Source organism: Rana temporaria, chromosome 5, assembly GCF_905171775.1.
Source record: "Rana temporaria chromosome 5, aRanTem1.1, whole genome shotgun sequence".
NCBI lineage: Eukaryota > Metazoa > Chordata > Amphibia > Anura > Ranidae > Rana > Rana temporaria.
The window spans coordinates 227,579,262-227,590,573 of NC_053493.1; the positions used below are offsets into that span (position 1 = coordinate 227,579,262).

The window sequence follows — 11,312 nt, forward strand, 5'->3', positions numbered from 1 at the left end:
TGGCGCTACATAATTAAAAATAATAAAGGTACAATTAAAATGTGAAAAGTGTAGCAAATAGTGTAAACACAATCAGTGGTACTCACAAAGTGAACAACTTGTATAAAAATTGTGAAACACAATATATGAAGTAAGGGAACTGGGCCTTGATTGGATGTGTAGAGCACTAGATTAGTGTCTAATATGGTGAAAGATCACAAATTAGTTTGAGGAGAGAGCTCCAAGTGAGAAAGGTGATAGGCTAAACCACTTCACTAAATATATAAACAGCTTAAGTATCCCAAAACAATAAATCAAATATAGTTCACCCAGCTCTGAATAGCTACGTGAGATATCATATTATTAATACCAGATATGTATACACAGTAACAGATAAGGCCATAAGATGTGCATCCATTAACATATGTGCCAAATGTGCAAACCAGGCTAGGAGAGAGATCTCTAAAACCACCCTATTGATGTCTCATATTGCACATATCCTAAAAAATAAGTTTATAAGTTCATAAGAATCCCAAAGGTCTCCAAATGCAGGTATAAATAATAAGTTCTGGAAGGCAAGTGGTCATAGACAGTTTGTGCAGTGAAAAGGTGCTCTGTGCTGACAGGGGTGAAATCCTGTGACTTTGGTGATCCCCCGTATGTGTCTTCACTCATCAGATGACGGCGCCCCAGCAGGGGCAGACAGCGTATAAGGTATATCCTCAGCAAGCTTCTGTACCGCTTAGTGGCAGGTCACCCGAACTGTTCAGACCTCCTCTCCACCTCCGCAAAGGCAAAAAAACTGGGCAATAAAAGTTCCGCAAAGTAAACACAAATAGGCTCCCATGATGTAGTAATTTAAAAAAGGGAAGTTTTATTTCTAAAAAGAAATGGCAGCAATGAAGCCACTAAAAAACAGGTTAACAACTGCTGTTAAGTGTACAACAGATAGTACATATGGACCTATGTGCGCATTTTCAAGTGAGCATGGGGAGATGGGTGTGCTTTTACATTTTTTATTATTTTTGTTTATTTTATTTTTTTAACTTTCTTTTCATTATACTTTATTGCTATAACAAAGGGTGAACAAGACCCTTATGATAGCTTTGGGCAGTGACAAGTTTCTATTTATGGGGACATACAGGGGCACATTCACAGAGCAAGTACGCCGGCGTATCTACTGATACGCCGGTGTACTTTAAAATTTCCCGCGTCGTATCTTTAGTTTGAATCCTCAAACCAAGATACAACGGCATTTGGGTAAGATCCGACAGGCGTAAGACTTTGTACGTCTTCGGATCTTAGATGCAATACTTCGGCGCCCGCTGGGTGGAGTGTGCCTCGTTTTCAGCGTCGGGTATGCAAATGAGCTATTTCCGTCGATCCACGAACGTATGCGCGGCCGTCGCATTCTCTTACGTCGTCTCTAGTCGGCTTTTTCCGGCGTATAGTTAAAGCTGCTATTTTGCGGCATATAGATAGACTTGCCATGTTAAAGTATGGCCGTCGTTCCCGCGTCGAAATTTGATTTTTTTTTTTGCGTAAGTCGTCCGTGAATAGGGATGGATGTAAGTCACGTCGAAGTTCTAAAAATGACGTCGTTGCGACGTCATTTCGCGCAAAGCACGGCGGGAAATTTCGATACGGAGCATGCGCAGTTCAATCGGCGCGGGGACGCGCTTCATTTAAATGAATCACGCCCCCTACCTGCCCGATTTGAAATACGCGATACACTACGCCTCCGTAACTTACGGCGCAAAATCTTTCTGGATTCGACTTAGAGCCAGGTAAGATACGGCGGCGTAGCGCATCTCTGATACGCTGCGCCTGGGCAATTCTCTGTGAATCTGCCCCACAGTGTCTAATAGACCCATAATATCTCCCCTGTCCTCTTGTCCTTGTCTAACACAAATTTGCTTGATCAGCTGCTTCCCTGGCTGTAAAGTCCATGTAATGACAGTGCTGAAACTTTAAGTGATGAAATCCTCCTCACTTCTGGCTTCATTCGTCCCAGAGGAGATCAGGGAATGGATTTTCCTCCATCTCCTCTGTGGACAGCCAACCCGACCACTTACTATGGTCCTGGGTGTCTTGGTGGAAAAGAAGAGCCTTGGTGGAAAAGAAGAGCTGCAGATGGCAGACAGGTGTCCACAGCACTCTAAAGTGATCAGGTGGCTGTAAATCTGCCCAGATCTCTTTTACAGGAAAACAGATTGCTGGCTTTAAAACAGTACCAGGATCATGGCTGTAGTATATATATATATATATATATATATATATATATATACTGGACTATCGTTATTTAGTAATGTTTGCAGGTAGTATTTTTATGGTTTTATGTTGCATTATACCTAGTGCCAAATGTAAACTGCAAATCAAAGTGTGCCATTATAATTACATGACACAATACCAGTTTGCTTGAAAAGTCTGCCTTGATTCCTTGATATTGCCTTGATGTCCTTGATATTGCCTAGATATCCTTTCTTGATTTGTATGGCAAATCCAATGTGGCTCAATGTCTCCTATAGATAGGCAATGCCAATGCATCACACTATCATGCTGCAGTATCATCATGAGAAAAATGTGGTGATACTGCGCTGTCTGGTAAATGAACAAACTAAATAAAAATAAAAATGCTAGCAGCTTAAAATGTGAGATACCCACAAAAAACTAGTACAATGGAAAACAAGCTGAGCAACTAATGTGAACACTCTAGTATCTTTGACACATAGTGATATGGTACAAATAAAATTAATTCACATGGAACAAATGATTTGCCCCATAGGTGAGATGAAATATCCCAATGATTACAAATAATCATCGGTCCACTGTGGGAAAAATCTCGGCTCTCAGATATTCTGCCACACAAGCCCTTGGCTGGGGAGTAAGCCATCTGCTTGGGATCTTCTCCTATGGTAAGGGGCAGTGTGATTGAAAGGTGGAGGTGTCTTGTCTATCCATGCACTATTCTGAGGTTTTCTTGCATTGATGTCACTATCTGCTTGAAGGAGAACAATATTTCACTGCTATCAAATATCATCAGATGCACTTTTTTGTGTTTTGAAAAACAGACGTATTTTTCACCTTTTACTTTTGGTTTATATATTATTTGTAATCATTGGGATATTTCATCTCACCTATGGGGCAAATCATATGTTCCATGTGAATTCATTTTATTTGTACCATATCACTATGTGTCAAAGATACTAGAGTGTTCACATTAGTTGCGCAGCTTGTTTTCCATTGTGCAGTATCATCATGGCACCCATGTACAGGTGATGTTATTCTATGGTGACAACAGATATTTATGTGTAATTATTTGATATCAATATATACCAACTGACCCTAAATATGTTAATATTGTTGGCAGTAGTAGACTGCATCACAAGTGGTTACCTCTTCACATGGCTTACAACTATATTCATAGGGCAAAAACTTTTTTGCAAAGGAGATTCTCCACTGTGTGCTGGGAACTGCACGAAAATGCTATATATCTATTAAAGCTTATTTCAGAATCGTAAGTATGAACTGGTTGAAGGAATGCCTCAGTAATATCCAGTTGTGAGAAGGTAGTCACCGCTCCAATATGGTATATGGATGAACCCGTATCGAATCCCAGGTGCCGGCAATGCACGAAGCAATAGTAGAAAGAAATGTTTGGACAGCCGCACTCTGGAAAAACCTTCTTGGTTGCCTTTTATTGATAAAAGTTTTCAAACACCAAACATCACAGCAAAGACAGGGGCATACAGCTGACGTTTCGCACTACAATCAATGCTTACTCATGGCTCATGTTATGATTCTAAACTGCATTAAGATATATACATTTAAGCTCATTCCGGGATCTTAGCATGAGTTGTTTGGAAGACTACCTTAATATTAGCCAGCCTTTTAATGATAACTACCGTATATTGGATATTGGTTCTGATTACAGTTTGAAGGGTTGGAATCCTTGTTGGACCCCCCATGAAGATACTCATGAGTCTTTAGCACTCCATATGACATTGGATTTGTAAATTTATGGAATTACTCAAAAATGCTGTTTGCCCTCTGTACAAAATAACATATCCACAACTACTCTGAGGCCCCGTGCACACGACCGGGTTTCTCGGCAGAATTCAGCAAGAAACTTGATGGGAGACGTATTCTGCCGAGAAAACCAGTCGTGTGTACACTTTTCGCCGAGAAACCCGCCGAGGAGCTCGTCGAGCCAAATAGAGAACATGTTCTCTATTTCCTCGTTGGTCACTGGGAAAATTTGGTTCGCCAAGATCCTCGGCGGCTTCACAAGGAACTCGACGAGCAAAACAATGTGTTTTGCCCGTCGAGTTTCTCGGACGTGAGTAAGGGACCTGAGACTCTATATCTAGATACCATTCTCCAGTCATTTCAATTGTTCAGATGTTCTCTGATGCAACATTTGAGATACATTTACTTCACCTGTTTTATGCCCATCTTCAGCATTTACAATATATAGTACAGGGGGGACTGCATAATGAGTTTACTTGATTTTCATTTATAGCTTATGTTTTTTTTGTTGATTGTGTGTGTGTGTGTGTGGGTATGTATATATACTATACAGCAGGGCTTTTTTTTCCAGGGGGAAATTGGGGGGAACTCAGTTCCACCACCTTTGGCTCAGACCCTTTGGTGCCCGCTCACCACAATCACTTGTAAACACAGAAGTCTGGTTTCTGTGTTTACAAGTGACAGCTCTGCACTCTGTGTGTAACCCCCCCTGATTTCTGCACTCTGTATGTAATGCAATCCTGTTATTTAATGCCCCTTTAAGACCCTTCTACTGTTTGTGAAATCTCAATGGGGTCGTGGTTGAGTTCCTGCACCTATTTTCTGAGAAAAAAAGCTCTGCCATACAGTATATTTAAATATATATCAAAAACAAGTATTACTTATTTTTTTCAATCTGCTAAAAACAAATTTTTGGGTTACAATTGTTTTCTGATTGTTTGTTTTTTTTCTTAATTTTGCTTATATTTATTTTGAATCTGGGAGAAGGACCTAAAGCTCTCTCCTTTTTCCGTGTTTGCTATAAGTACACTTGACAAATTAAACTCTGCTTCCTTCTTATCACTGCAGACACAAAATAATATCACAAAAAACAGAAAGTTCAATTAGGTCACAGTGATATAAATTACCTAATATTTCAAATACAAACTGGAATGCGTACTAAAGAAACGTTTAAACCACCTTTGGTTTTTCTGTTTCAATCGTTTTTTATTATTATTATTTTTTTTAAAGAACAAAGTAAGTGATTACTTTCCAGAACAGCAAACAAGCCTGCGTGCTCTGTACATAAAACAAGAATAAGTGGGGGTGAGAGGAAGAAATATACCAAAAGGGGAAACCAGAGGAGATTAGGTAGGTAGGTTTAGTACTTCATAAGGCCACAGGTATGTACTCAAACTCCATATAGCACAAACTTTGTTAACATTAGGAGATAGCCGTCTAGACAGCTGCTCTTAAAAATGGAATACAAAGAAACAAGTAAGGATCAGGAAGTCAACACCTCACCAATGTGTAAACACTATAATGAGGCCTGAAATCAAAATCAATAAAACAATATATACGGTATACCATAGTGATAAAACCACCAGTTAATTCTGTGACATTTAAACAGGTTTGTGTATAACCTCTCTCCATGATATAAAGTTCAGGTACTTAACACAATTCATATAAATCAAAGAAAGTCCCTTTCCTCACGCCCCCCACCTCCCCGTGCACGAGCGTGCATCAGGGAAAATCTGTACTGCACGTGTCCCTTGGACACAGCCAATCACAGATCAAGGTAAATGGCCAGTCACCGCAGCTATTTACTACGTGATTGGTGTGGCGAATGAAACATGATCTCAAATGTAAACATGAGCTCATGTCTCATTGACAGCCCTTTCTCCTCACACAGAGACCGTGTGTGAGGAGGGAGAGCTTCTGTGCTGAATCGTGAGTGATTCTACCGTTACACCAGTGTATACAGTGACCGAACAGTGCCCAATCAGTGACACAGTGCCAATTAGGATCAGTCTGTGCCATCAATAAGCAGTGCCCATCTGTGACCATCTGTGCCATCAGTGCCATCAGTGATCAGTGCCCATATGTGCCATTAGTGATCAGTGCCCATCTGTGCAGCCTCATCAGTGCACATCTGTGCAATCAGTGCACATCTGTGCCACCTCATGAGTGCCCACCTGTTCCACCTCAACAGTGCCCATCAGTGCATATATGTGCCAATCAGTGCCCATATGTGCCGCCACATCAGTGCACATCTGTGAAATCAGTGAAAATATGTGCCACCTCATCAGTGCCCATCTGTGCCACCCAATCAGTGCATATCTGTGCCACCTTAACAGTGCCCATATGTGCCACCTCATCAGTGCACATATGTGCAATCAATCAGTGACCATCTGTGCTGCTTCATCAGTGCACATCTGTGCTACCTCATCAGTGCCCATCTGTGCCACCTCATCAGTGCATATCGGTGCCATCAGTACCCATCTGTACCACCTCATTAGTGCACATCTGTGCAATCAGCGGGCATTGGTGCTATTTCATCTGTGCCACCTCATCAGTGCATTTCAACTGTGGACACCCGGCCGTGACAGCTTTCGGCTTCACAGCCGGGCACCCACTGTGCATGCGCGAGCGGCGCTGCGCATGCGCACGTGGCACGGCGCTGCGCCGTCTGATTGGAAAGGAGATTGCCTAGGACCTGTGACGTGTCCTAGGCGATTGCCTACAGGGAGGGGCTGCTGTAGGCGATTAAGCTTAATCGCCTAACCAGCCTCTCGGCGGAAGGAGGAAGTGGGACTGGAAGTCCCACTCCTCCTGAAGCCCCCACTCCCCCCCCGAAAAAAAAATTACATGCCAAATGTGGCATGTAAGGGGGTGAGGAGTGGGATAAGCGGAAGTTCCAATTTTGGGTGGAACTCCGCTTTAATCAGTGCCTATCTGTGCACCTCATTAGTGCACATCTGTGCAATCAGTGTCCATCTGTGCTGCTTCATCAGTGTCCATCTGTACTGCCTCATCAGTGCCCTTCTGCGCCACCTCATCAGTGCATATCTGAGCCACCTCATCAGTGCATATATTGCATTTTTTCTAAATTGTCCCTCTATTTTTGTTTATAGCGCAAAAAATAAAAACCGCAGAGGTGATCAAATACCACCAAAAGAAAGCTCTATTTGTGGGGAAAAAAAATTGTTTGGGAGCCACATTGCATGACCGCATAATTGTCAGTTAAAGTGACGCAGTGCCAAATCGCAAAAAGTGGGCCAGTCATTTGGCAGCCGGAGATTTCTATATGATGGCTGTACACACCATCATACAGAAATGAGAGACAATCCGCGCGGACAGATAGCGCGGTGACGTGTTCGTGCCGTCGCCGCTGGGATGACGTGCGCGACGCTGAAAGGTCAATGCTTCCACGCATGCGTCGAAGTCATTCGACACATGCGAGGGATGGCGGCCGCTCGGACATGTACGGTAAGTCTGTACAGACGACCGAACATGTCCGACGGACAGGATTCCAGCGGGCATGTTTCTAAGCAAGTTTAGAAACATTTGTCCGCTCGAAAACGGTCTGGCGGTCAAATGTACGCTGGAATCCTGTCCGATCGGCCGTACACACGACCGAACATGTCTGCTGAAACTGGTCCGCGGACCAGTTTCAGCAGACATGTTCGGTCGTGTGTACGGGGCCTTAGCGTGATGACAGATTGGCCCCTTCCCTTTATGTTACACCACAGGGCCACGTGACTTCCTTAGGGGGATATATCATTCATGAAATATATGATACATATGCCCATGTTCCTTCTAGCTTGCTGATCCTATATGGAGGGTCTGATGTCTTCCAGGCAACACCAAAAGATAAAGTATTGTTTAGAAGGTATTGCCAAATTGACTAAAGGAGGAGACCCTATATGACCCAGGACTTCCAGAACCCCCTGTATTGCCAGAAGGATTACAATACCCAGAATTCCCTGCGGTACTAAAATTCCCAGGACTGTTTCCCGTAAGAGGTAAAAGAAAAAAAAATAGTAATTTAGTGTTCTCTGTGGATTTTAAGCAACGTATTGGAGGATTCCTTGTGGAGGTCTGATCTTTGACAGTATCTGCTTTGCATGACTTCCTGGTAATTCAGGGGTCCATGCTGGGAGGTGAGAAGTACCTAGAGCAGGGATATGCAATTAGTGGACCTCCAGCTGTTGCAGAACTACAAGTCCCATGAGGCATAGCAAGTCTCTGACAGCCACGAGCATGACACCCAGAGGCAGAGGCATGATGGGACTTGTAGTTCTGCAACAGCTGGAGGTCCGCTAATTGCTTATCCCTGACCTAGAGAGACTCTTGGTGGAGGGATTGTCACTTTATGGGAATCTTCAGCACTGGTGGACCATCTTTATGGACTTGTTTTCACTTGCTACATGCTTCATTTTAATTTTGTCTTTATTAAAAAAAAAAAGTGAATATTATATTTGCACTAGTTAAATTTATATTCATATTTTATTCAATTGTATTTATTTATAGTTTATATAGTTTATATTGCGCTGCACTTTCTTCTTATAATATATTGTCTCATGCTAGAATTTGGAATTTATTTATCACCTATTAGCGCCTCCTTATTATTATACACCCCCCACATTGCTAAAGTTGTTTTCACACAACTTTAGGGGAGCAGCTTCTTTAATATATTTATATTTCCATAGTACTCTATTTATTAAAAAAACACACAAAGGCAGCTCGCGATGAGAATAGCATTAAAACTTTTATAGTCCTTAAGTAGGTAACAAAATAAATATTGCACTGGAGATAAAATCGATGTAGCAACATAAACTGTAAAAATGGTGCGAGTAATACCAAACGGTAGCAAAAGCAGTAATAAAAACATGTAGTTAAGTATGATACTGGTATAAAAATGTGTATAACGATACCACTGCTGATTTCAGATGAGGAGAGGTAACATCAGTCCATTTTCATGTAGATGTCCCGTGAAGGGAACTATCACAACTCCCAGTGGATGGCTGTAGAATCCCTGGTTGATAAAGGGAAGTGATAGAGGGAAGTGTAACAGCCCTTGCGTGTGGCAGATAGTAAGGTCCCGCAGGCATGCAGATATGAAGGCACAGCAAAGGAGCCCGTCAGATGGACACTGCAAGCCCTTCTGGTGTCTGTGACATCACCGGATCTCCGATAAAACTCCCTGAAGCCCCGGAAGCCGGCGGAGAGTACCGATCAAAATAATTTTTTCTTTGTTTCTGTTATTAAAAAAAGCATTGCACTAATGTCATGTAGCATAATAATTGGAACTGCCACCATTTTATCCCTTATATTCTCTAATTTCAGACAATATACACTGTTTGGAGGTTTTAACAAATCTTAAAGCCTAAATTAATAGATGTAATGTGTGTGGGGGGGATGCAAACATATCTCTGGCAGCAAAATGGATAATATTGCTAAAGCAGCATAATAATCATTAAAGATAAGAACAGATGCTACACTTGATCTTAGCCAAAGGGCCGAGAAGGGATAGTAGCAGAATAATCATGAACTGCTAAACGTATGATTTACTACAGTGAAAAGAATGGAATATGCATTTGTTTCAAACATCTAGTCATGTGCAGAACTACCCATATTTGTTACATGATTTCATATTTGGAATGAGCACTGATTTGTGTCATACTGTACACTTTATGCTAGTTAATCATCCCTTAAACGGTAACAGAGTATAAAAGCAGCTTGTAAGTTCATGCACTGCCAGTTTTACTAGAGTGGATTTGTCATGTAGTTGGGAGAATTTTTTTTTATTGGCCTGGATTCAAGAAGCAATTGCGCCTGTGTAACCATAAGTTACACAGCGCAATTGCTTACTTGCCCCGGCGTAACGAATGCTCCTGATTCAGGAACCTCGTTACGCCAACTGCAGCCTAAGATATGCGCGGCATAAGGCTCTTACGCTCGGCACGGGAACGCGCCTAATTTAAATGATTCTCGCCCCCTACGGGATCATTTAAATTGCGCACGCTTATGCCGGGCATTTTGCCGGCGCGCCCACGCAATTTACGGAGCTACTGCTCCGTGAATCAAGGGCAGCGCAGTAAATTTGCGGGGGCGCAGGGCAAAAACGTTGCCCTGCGCCTCCGTAAAAAATGCGCAAATCTACTTGAATCCGGACCATTGTGTTTAAACTTTTCATGACTAGAGATGCCTAGGCCAAATGTAACAATGTCAGCATTTGCTGACTAGTTTGATAATAACAATGGCCCAGATTCACAAAGGACTTACAATGGCGTATCTCCTGATACGCCGTCGTAAGTCCGAATGTGAGGCGTCGCATCTATGCGCCTGATTCATAGAATCACATACGCCTCACTGTTGCCAAGATACGACTGACATAAGTCTCTTACGCCGTCGTATTTTGGGGTGCATATTTACGCTGGCCGCTAGGGACGCTTCCGTATATTTCCGCGTTGAATATGCAAATGAGCTAGATACGCCAATTCACGAACGTACTTGTGCCCGGCGTATTAAAATACGCCATTTACGTAAGGCGTACGACCGGCGTAACTTTGCCCCTCATAAAGCAGGGGTAAGTCATGTTAAGGTATGGACGTCGGAAACGTCGGAACAGCGTCGTATTTTACGTTGTTTGCGTAAGTCGTCCATGAATGGGGATGGGCGTAGGTTACGTTCACGTCGACTTAACATTGAGCCGGCGTAACTTAGGGAGAAAATTCAACGTGATACTGAGCATGCACGCGCATGCGCCGTTCGTTAGGTGCGTCATTTACGTGGGGTCACGATTCATTTCCATACAACACGCCCCCTACCAGCCTACTTTGAATTACGCGGGCTTACGCCGGCCCGTTTATGCTACGCCGCTGCAACTTACGGAGCAAGTGCTTTGTGAATACTGCACTTGCCTGTCTAAGTTGCAGCGGCATAGCGTAAATAGGATACACTACGCCCGCACAAAGATGCACCCAGATACGTGAATCTGGCCCTATGTGTCTAATTTGCATAGCTAAATATATATTTTGAAGAATATATAAAACACTTATTTGGTACACTGTTTTAATAAAAGCCTGACTGACAAATGTGCAAAAATGTTAAAAAATAAATAAAAAAATTATTTTTTGTGGCACATTAAAATAAATTTTGTTTTAGTAAAAATATACTGCAACATAAAATAAATTGAAATTACCATCATTTGATTATTTAAGAACTCTGCTTTTAGAAAATATATATTAGTCATTTGATAAACTCAATAAAAGGTGTATATGAATCTGCCAAAAGCCAGACAGAACCATCACATCATTTCA

General features: G+C 42.2%; 1 pseudogene; it reads right to left on the bottom strand.

The window, feature by feature from the left end:
* Positions 1 to 9,352: 9,352 nt before the first annotated feature.
* Positions 9,353 to 9,521, bottom strand: LOC120942198 (annotated as a pseudogene).
* Between the last annotated feature and the right edge of the window lie 1,791 nt (positions 9,522 to 11,312).